Source organism: Prionailurus viverrinus, chromosome A1 (genome assembly GCF_022837055.1).
Source record: "Prionailurus viverrinus isolate Anna chromosome A1, UM_Priviv_1.0, whole genome shotgun sequence".
NCBI lineage: Eukaryota > Metazoa > Chordata > Mammalia > Carnivora > Felidae > Prionailurus > Prionailurus viverrinus.
The window spans coordinates 175313102-175322229 of NC_062561.1; positions in this window are offsets into that span (position 1 = coordinate 175313102).

Here is a 9128-nt window from a genome sequence, read left to right on the forward strand (position 1 = left end):
CAGTAACTTGGCACAGCTGCTTGTCAGAGAGGGGGCGGAAGCACCTTTTGGCACAGGGCCAGGCAGGCGCCTGCCCGGCGTGGGCCTGAAACATGTTTACCGAAAGAGTGAATGGCGATGGAGTGTTTCACCGAGGGGCACCCCAGCTCAAACCACCTGGGTTGATTCAGCACTCAGTCAGGAAGATAGGATATAGGACCTCTTTCAGGCTCCCTAACTTGAGGGCAGCTTCAGGGAGATGAGAAAACCGGTTCATGGCTCTCGAGCGGCACAGCCACCTGCTCGCAGCTCCTTTCATACAAAACGTCCTGAATCGGACTCATTCATCACCCACCAGAGCTATCACAGGTGGGGCTCTGCAACCTCCCTGGCTCCTCAGGTTCAAAGCCCTGGTCAGTGTGGATGTCCAGCTCCAAGTCCAGATGACTGGTCCCAAGCCATCTCCTGTCTCCCTGCCCCCTGCCCGTGGGTTCCTTGGGCCTTACCAGCTCCTCCCTGCGCCACCGAGCCTCCCAGTCGTGTCTCCCCACCTCCACCGAGCTCTCGCGGTCCCGTCTCCATTCACATGCCTCGCATGGGGCTGACTCATAGATCCTTTGTGAGCCCAGCTCTGACCACGCAGTTCTGACCCTGCTCAAAACAGTCAGCAGCTCACCCCTTTCTCTGCTGACATTTTCCAAAGTGGATTGTGCAGGTATTAACGGGGGCTCTGTGCATAGGAGGCCCTCGCTCAGGTGAGTGGGGACTGCTGGGCTAAATGAAGTCAAGCAGATTTTTCCCTTCAGGAGGTTTTGGGGCCTTTAATGTGCTCTTGTGGATGATGATTCTCAGAGAGGTGACACAGAGTGTAGCATTTCTAGAGCTTATCTGATCATGGAAGCTTTCAATGGGGAGCATCAAGGGAAGGGGCGTTCTGAAAAACGTGCTTCGGGAAATGCCGGCTTGTTGGCTGGAGCCTAAACTCCTGACCTTGGCACTCGAGGTCCTTTACGGCACGGCTGAGCCCACCTTTGCCACCGCCGCTCTGCCCATTCCAGTCGCATCCAGAAAGTTCCAGCCAAAAAGAACCTCCGGACACTCCCTGTGCCTGCTGCTGCTTTCCTGCCTCTGTCTGCCGCCCACTCATCCTCCCGCCAGACTCACTCTTTCCCTCCATCCCAAGCCGCTCTTCCTTCCAGGCCCAGCCCAAATGTAACCCTTCCTCCAGCCTTCCCAAGTGATGGCAGGATGGGAGACCTCTCGCCTTCCTCTTGCCCCGTGGGCCCCAGGCTGGCCAGCATTAGGTCAGTGAATGTGACATTATTATACAGAAATCTTTGGACCCACTCTAATTTGCTTAAAAAAAAAAAAATCACTTGCAAACCTGAGTGATTTTAATCAGCATCAGTGCGGGTCTTTCCTTCATGGTGCGCCTTACCACTGACATAGCTTTGATGCAGCGGCTGTGGTCCTGCTGCATGGACTGAGCGTTCCCCAAGGAGCCCCTGAGTCCGTGGCAAATGGGCAGCACCCAAAGCTAAAATGGATGAACATGCTTGGTCCCGTGTCAGCTGCCCCCCTGAAGGGACAATTCCATTAATATTGCAGGAGGGGACTAATGTTTACTGAGCGGCTGCTTGGAACAGAGCACCGCACTCGATGCTTTACACACGTCATGTCCTCTGATGGGCGGAGCCCTGCCGGGGGAGGAGCTCCCGGGAGGAGCTGGAGTCTGGGAGGGCTTGGGGGACCTGCTGGGACCCACCCAGCTGGGAAGTGGTTAACACCAAGGCAGGAACTCAGCTGAGAGCAGCGCCAAAGCTGCTTCTCCTATTGGACCCCAGTCAGGACTCAGGTCAGAGGACTTCTCCTCCAGGAGCCCACCTCGCTTCTATGCGGGGCTTCCCATGCCGGGCCGTTGTCCCCATCCAGCGTGGCACTCCCATGCTTGCTTGGGCAGAGCCTCTGCTTGTGAGTTATCCTCCCCGTCAGCATGGGAGCCCCTCAAGGTCAAGTCTTATTTGTGTTTGCACCTCCGATATCTAGCATGGAGTTTGGCTGCATGCATGAGGTTATGCGTTTGAAGTGAGGCATAGATGTTTTTTGGCCTGAGGAAGATTCTAGGTCTTCGTGGGAATAGCCCTAGGAAGATACGGACTGAGGTCCAGTGCTTTGAAACCTACCATCATGCATTCCTATGGAATCGATAAGTCCTATCGTCTTCTTGTTCAAAGGTGACTCCTGTTAGATGACTAAGCATCATTTTGAGCCACAAACACCCAACAGGAGGTGGTTGGTGACAACAGACAGGTCAGCACTATGCAAACAAGCAAATTGTTGAAATGTGGATGTCATTTTAGCTACACAGCAATACTAGTTGGCATTAAAACACACACCAACACAGTCTCCCTGCAGCATGCAGAGGAATCCTGAAAAAATGCAAAGTAGATCATGTCACACCTCTGTTCAAAACCCTCTAGTAGTTTAGAATAAAACCACCACACTTAGAATGAAGTCCAAAGTCATTTCCTTGGTCTCCAAGGCTCCACATGAGCTAAGCCCCCTCTTCCCTCTACCCTCCTTGCCCACCATTCTCCCCTTCCTTGCTCCACTTGAGCCACAGGCACTCTGTCTTTCTCAAGCTGCCAACCTTGTTCCTGCCTCAGGACCTTTGCACTTGCTATTGCCTCCACCTAGAACACTGTCTCCCCCCACCCCCGCCCCATCCTTACTTAGCTGACTCCTTGGTATTCACTTTCGGGCTTGAATGTCCCCCCTCAAAGAGATTGTCCCTCCTTTACTCTCTAAATTCTGTTTAAACGAGGATGTCAGTTCCTATCTCATTACTCTGTTTAATGGCCTTTATAACACTTGCCACTGTCTGAAATTATTTTGTTTGTTTAAATATGTTTATGTGTGTATTGCTTGTCTCCCCAATTAGCATAAAATCTGCAGGAGGAGAGAAACCTCATCTGCCCTGTTCACTGCTGTGTCCTGCTGCCTATGACACCCACGGTGGCACAGGAGACTTGCTCTCTGAGTAGGAAGACAAGGAAGTGCTTTAGAATACAGGCTCGGGCTGATGGCTGGGGTTCAGATCCCAGCCCTCCCACTTATTGGTGGATGACATCCCCACTTTACAGATGAGCAAACTGAGGCACCAGGAGGTTAAGTGACCTGCCCGAGGTCACCCAAGGGCACACAAAGCACTCACAAACCCCACCTCCTCAATGCAGTGGACAAGGATCTCTGCTGCTCCCTCCAAGCTGCTTTCCCACCCTCTCCCTTAGGCATGCTGACCCGCCTGCGATTTCCTGGAAATACCCTGTCCTTTCTTGCCTCTGCCCTTGTGCACCTGGCCCTTCCTTGGCCTAGAGCACCTTCACCTCCTCTTGTCAGCTGGCTAACTCTTCTATCCCTGGCAAGACTCACCTCAGCACCAGGTGCGTGTCCTGACCCCAAGAGGTATGTTGGCCCTGTCAGTAGCGATCCCCACTGTTCTCATCCTTGCCTCCCCATGCACCTGGCTAAGCTGAGTCCCGCCCCCCAACTCACCCCTCCCCACCCCCCAGCACCGTCTCCTGCATCGTCTGTGTTTGCCTGTATCTCATGCAGCCCTTCCCGCCCTGCACCCTCCTGGCCTCTACCACCAGCCTGTGGGCTGTTTGAAGGCTCGGCCACATCTGAATGTTCAGGGCCTGGCGCGAAGCAAGCATGGAAGAGGATTTGTTGCAGGAAGGGGCATGATGATCAGCCCTGCGAGGCAGCCGCCGGGTGGGGACTAGAGCGATATGGCCAGTACCAGGGGCCAGAAAGCTCTCCGACAGGGAGACGCCCTGAGCCTTTCAGGGCAACCACGGATCAGGGACCGGGTGGGGCCGGTGGCCTCCTCTCCTCCGTGGTGGTTGCCTGTGGCTTTCAGCTCCCTCTGCTGTCTCGCGGGGCCTGGTGAAGCTGGGGTTGACTCTTTGTGACTGGTACCAAGTAACAGGCCCTGTCTGTGTCTGGGAAGTTCTGTAGTCAGGCTCCTCCTGGGGGAGAGGGCTGGGGCTGAGCAAGGCTGAGCCTCCCCCCGATCCTGCCCTGGACTGAGGTGGGGCAGGCGGTGCCCGTCTGAGGCTCAGACAGCTTTCCGGGGATAGCCTGTTTCCTCCCAGAGCACCTCTGACTCTGAGTGGAGGGGCACTGGATTTTGGCATCCTACAGCTGGGTTCAAATCCCAGCTTCCCGTTCTCGCTGCCACTCTGAGCTAGACGGGCGTGACAAAATGGGACACACAGGAAAGCACTTTATCATGGCAAAGGTGCTGACGCAGCTCGGAGGAGGAGGGAAGCTTGAGTTTCTCTGGAGCCTGCTGACGGCCCTGGGGTCGTGAGGGCAGTGTGGGTAGGGTAAGAGGGTAAGAGGGACCTCCGCACGCACGCACACCGCTCAGCTTCTCAAATCGCCTCAGATGCTGGAGGGCTGGGAGAGGGGCCTCATTTGCAAGTGTTTTCCAGGCATAAACGCCGCCCACACTCCTCCACACAGCTCCTCCTAGCCAACCTGTACTGCGTTGCCAGAAGAATCTTCCTAAAATACTCCTCACATCATATCACTCCCCTGCTCAGAAACTTCCTGCGGTGACCTCACGTTGCCTGGGATGAGCCTGGCTCCTTTGCTGGCACCCGAGGCCCTCCACAACCCCCACGTCGCTCTGTTTATGTGTTCAGGGTCCGGTCTAGAGTGTCCCCCTTGTATTCTTGTCAGTGAGTCATGTCAGGGTCACCCAAAGATAAGAAGTATCCTTCCTGTGTTATGTATGATGAAGACGACGCTCGGAGAGGTTGACTGACTTGCCCAAGGCCATCCAGGTGGGGCCTAACTGCACCTGGAGACCCCTGAACTTTGGGGTCCCTGAGCTCAGCGAGGCTGCAGGGTGGGGCTTGCCTTGGTGGGGCTCCGAGGACCTCCAGCTGTGGGCGGCAAACCACCCCAGCGACCCTGGAGGGATTCAGCGCAGAAGCAAGCTTTTCAGATGGAGAAGGCAGACGGCCCAACTTACAGGCACGAGGTCGCGGGCATTGAGGGGGGCCTGAGGCAGCGACAACACTTCGGGCAGCTGGGGAGGAGAGAAGTGGCAGACTGGTGCAAGCCCCAGCTGTGCCACCCACCAGCCGTGAGGACAGGCCTCTGTCCCTCTGCACCCAGGGCTGTAGCCATAGGTTTGCTGTGAGAGTAAAACATGGTGGTGGTATACAGCAGGTGTTTAATAAATGCCTAGCATCAAAAAAGTTCTTTTCTTTTTTCTCTTCAGAGCTGGAAGAGTCCTCAGAGATTCTTAAATCCACCCCGATTTCCTTTTGCAGATGAGGAAACTGAGCCTTGGAGGAGGGGAGTGCTGTGTCCAAGGTGACACAGCTGGAGGGAGGTGGAGAGGGCTGGGGCCTGTGTCTCTCACTTGCTCATCCAGCTATCTTCGTCCCACCGACCACACGTGCCCTTGAGCTCCTGGGAACCCACAGGCGTGGCCAACTGGTGTGATGTGCTTGTCCAGTGGAATTGCAGACTGGGATTCTGGTGGCCCCGCGCCTACCCCCAAGGAGGACCGGCCAGGCACCGGGGTGAGGTGGGGGTGTGTGCGTGCATGCTCAGTAGTGAACGGCTGTAAGCCGAGCCTCAAAATAAAAGAAGAGCCATGACAGCCACGTGACTGGCGTGATTGTCTGAAGTCTGTCCCCCCCTGATTTCAGGAGGGCGAGACAGGCCATCATACCAGTCAGACTTCTGAGGATGAACACACTAGTGACTCCTTTCCCCTGGTACCAGCACCACCATCCTGGGGTCCCTTGCACTACCAGAGCCCTAGATTTCTGGCCCTAGGAGGCCAAAGGCCAGGGTGCAAATCATGGCTCTGCTGTCTATCTGTCATGTGACCTTGGGCACATCACCCGTCCATTCTTCCCATAAATATCCCCTGGGCTCTTATTCTGTGCCAGGCAGTATTAATGAGATCCCTACCCTCAGGAGGCTCACAGTCTAGAATGGGTAACAGATACTTAAGCAAACCAAAGACGAAATAATTCAGATGTCAATAAATATGCTGAAGAAAATAACACAGTGTGAGGTGGTCAGGGGAGGAGATGTGGGGAGGGGTTACTCTAGAGGGAGCAGCCCTCATGGGAAGGTGACATTTGCATGATGTATAATCTGCCAAGGAGAGGGAGAGGCAGGTGCAAAGGCCCTGGGGCAGGAATGAGCTTGGTGCTTTGGACCTGTAGAGAGAAGGCTGATGTGGCTGGAGCTGGGGGAATAGGGGGGAGAGTTGGGGAAATGAGCTGGCAGAGGCCTGCAGAGGCCAGGCCACCCAGGGTCTTGAGGGTCCCAGTGCAGACTGTGGATTTTAGTCTGAGAATAGCGGATCTCTGCAGAGCAGCAGAGGAACGGGTTCGACTGACATTTAACAAGACCCCTCTGGCTGCTGCATGGAGGACAGATTAGGGGAGAGGGCTGAAAGTGGGGGATGGGCTAGAAGGGTGTAGCTGCTCCCCCAGAGAGGTGATGGTGTGGACAGGGCAGTGGAGACATCAAGAAGTGTGCAGCCTCTTAACATCTTGGAGCTTAAGCTCTGTGTTCTGGAAAGGAAAGAGGTCTGGAGTGGACTCTCACGCAGGATGGCATGAAGATGAAGGGAGAAAACCTACAGGGGGGTGAGCTGCTGGCTGTGGAACCTGCAGGCATATTCTGTCATGGGCGCTGGGAAGGCCTCCTGGAGCCACTGCGCAGGCCTGCCTGGGGTGTCCCCATCTCTGATCCTCATCAGGGGACGCTCTAGGCAGAGGGGTGGCTGGGAGCCCACTGAGACTTGTCTCTGGGGTCCTGTCTCTGAGGCTGCTGATTGAAATGTGCTTCCCTAAAGGACAATCCAGCCCCCAAACAGAGGCCCATCTTCCTAATCCCTGCAGCTGACAAACATCCCATTGGTTCTCTTCAAATGCCCTACGTAATCTGGTGCCTTCCTCCCTCTGCAAAGGCACTTTTCTAGCCCCCTCTTTTGTTTTTAAATGTTTATTTATTTATCTTGAGAGAGAGAGAGAGAGAGAGAGAAAGCAAGTGGGACAGAGAGAGAGGGAGAGAGAGAATCCCCATCAGACTCTGTGCTGTCAGCACGGAGCCCGATGTGGGGCTTGAACCCACAAACCCTCAGATCATGACCTGAGCCAAAATCAAGGGTCGGATGCTTAACTGACTGAGCCACCCAGGTGCCCCTCTACTCTCCCCTCTTTTTAAGTCACTTGTGTTCTTTCAGCTCTGAGGGGTTTGATTCCCTTCCTCTATGTGTAACAAGTTCATTCCCACCTCAGGGCCTTTGCATTTGCTACGCCTGGGCTGTTCTTTTTCTATACCTGGCTGGTAGCTTCATGAGAAGTCTGCAAATTGCTCCCTAGACAGCACTGCATATAACCCCATACCTCCTCTTAACAAGCTCATTAACCTTATCTCATAGATGAGGAGACCAAGGTCAAGAGAGATGCTGAGTGTGCCTGAGGTCAGAAGGGTGGTGAGGGTCGTTTCTAGGGTGGGCACACAGGGCCTCTGCTCTCAAATCTGCTACACAGGTAAGACCTGAGATTAAAACACGCAGTAAAGCAGGGACTCCTGTGCAGGGAACGGTGCGGGGAGGCCTTAGAGGGTGAGGGGCTCCCCAGAGTCCTGTGCTCCCAGAAAACCATCTCCACCGCTGGTTTGATGAGAGGAGCCCAGATGAGAGGAAAAATCGGTATAATTTTGAAGAGTCACTGCTTAGCTCCCAAAGTATGTGACCTTGGGCCCCAGAGAGCCAGCTACCTGCTCCCTCGTTAACCCCTTGCTGGTGAGGAATAATCCCTTCCCCCTGAAGGCTTCCTCAGTCCCCTAAGGTGACAGACTAGGCAGGGATTAGGGTGTTCCCTTGCTCAGAAAACCCCTCCACAGGGGAAAACCTGAGTGCCTTCGTGACAAAATGTGAGTAGGAAGGAGGCAGTAAGTGTGTGCGTGTGTGTGTGTGTGTGTATCTGCATGTGTGCTTGTGTGGACATGCATCACCCTCTGTGAGTACGTGCGTGTGCAATATTACACAATACGTGCACGTGTGTGTGATGGGTGTGTGCATGACTCTGAGTATGTGCATATGTGTGACATTACACCATGAGTACACATGTGTTTGTGTATGTGTGTGCGTGTATGTGTGTGTGTGAGAGACAGAGAGAGAACACAGTGTGTGCTCCTAGGGGCTACGGTTTCACTATTGACAGCTCAGGGCTTTCTGGCTGATGCTCTGAGCTCCCGTAGGTGTTGAGGAAGGTCAGGCCATCACAGCGATGCCTCTGAGCTTCTTGTGTTCCCCCAAGGCTCACGGGGAGGCAGAACTGGGGAGAGAGGCCTCGAGGAAGGTGGGAGCCAAGTCCAGCTTGTTGAGGCCTGACCAACTGACCCCCCTGGGCTGATTCAGGCTGCCTGCCGGACACTGGGTGGCTGACGATGTCTGCCTGGCTGGCTGACCCTCCCAGTCACTGGCTGGCTGACCCTGTGAGGCTGGGTGACTCATCTCTCCCAGCAGCCTGTTCTCCGGAAAGCCTGCCTAAATCCTAGCTCAGCCTGTGGGCTATTAGCTGTTTGGAGCCATGAGTCCTGATTCCCAGGATGCAGTGAGAAGGATCTTTAGGCCTTCAGACTCACTGCCTCCCCAGAGCCTCTGGCACTCATCTCCGGGGCCTCTGGTTTTATTGCCTTAGTCCCTCTGTGGAATGGTTGTCACAAGGTGGGTGTATAGTGAGGGTTTAAGAAGGGTGGGGCCAACAGATGCTCAGGCTGCTTCAACACCCGGAGGTGCAAGCCTGTGCTGTGGCCTCCGCAGAGCCATCTTGCAGTTGCACATGGGCAAGCCGGGCCACTGAGGCAGAGGGCCAGGCAGGGCCAGAGGAGGAGGGTTGGGAGCCAGGGAGCAGTGACTCCATGGCCATCCTTCCCCAGGCACTGAGAGTCTAAAGAGATGTTGGTGGTGAGGATACAGTGTGGCTTCCCGTGAACCGGGGAGGAAGCACCGTCGGGTTGTGGGGGGCTGTTTGTTGCAGTGGCTGGGAGAGGGGAACACGCGGAAAGAGCTCAGAGTTTGGAGTCAGGCTTGATTC